Source organism: Sinocyclocheilus rhinocerous, unplaced genomic scaffold (genome assembly GCF_001515625.1).
Source record: "Sinocyclocheilus rhinocerous isolate Xijiao unplaced genomic scaffold, SAMN03320098_v1.1 scaffold28219, whole genome shotgun sequence".
NCBI lineage: Eukaryota > Metazoa > Chordata > Actinopteri > Cypriniformes > Cyprinidae > Sinocyclocheilus > Sinocyclocheilus rhinocerous.
Genome location: NW_015648312.1, coordinates 5376 through 5631, shown reverse-complemented (window position 1 = coordinate 5631; position 256 = coordinate 5376). Strand labels below are relative to the sequence as shown.

General features: G+C 33.6%; 1 protein-coding gene across 1 annotated transcript in view; it reads left to right on the top strand.

Moving 5' to 3' along the window:
* LOC107709713 (uncharacterized) overlaps window positions 1–256 on the top strand; it is a 15105-nt gene that overhangs the window by 10638 nt on the left and 4211 nt on the right. The gene's annotated exons all lie outside the window — the stretch shown is intronic.

Genomic DNA, 256 nt, shown 5'->3' with positions numbered 1-256 from the left:
GTTTTAGGATTTTTAGGATTTGCAGATGGTTGTTTTCTTTTTGGCTGGTTTGTTTTGGAAAGTAAAATAATTACAAAAGCAACAAAAGCATAACCGGTGTATTATATAAAACCAGTCTGTTAAAAAAAAAAAAATTGGACACAACAGACAATGGAAAATACCTGCCACTCCTGGGTAGTGCACAGGAGCGCCAAGCTTAGAAAAAAAAATTGGGTCAACATTAATTGCTTTGTTTCAGCTTCTTAAAAAAACACGA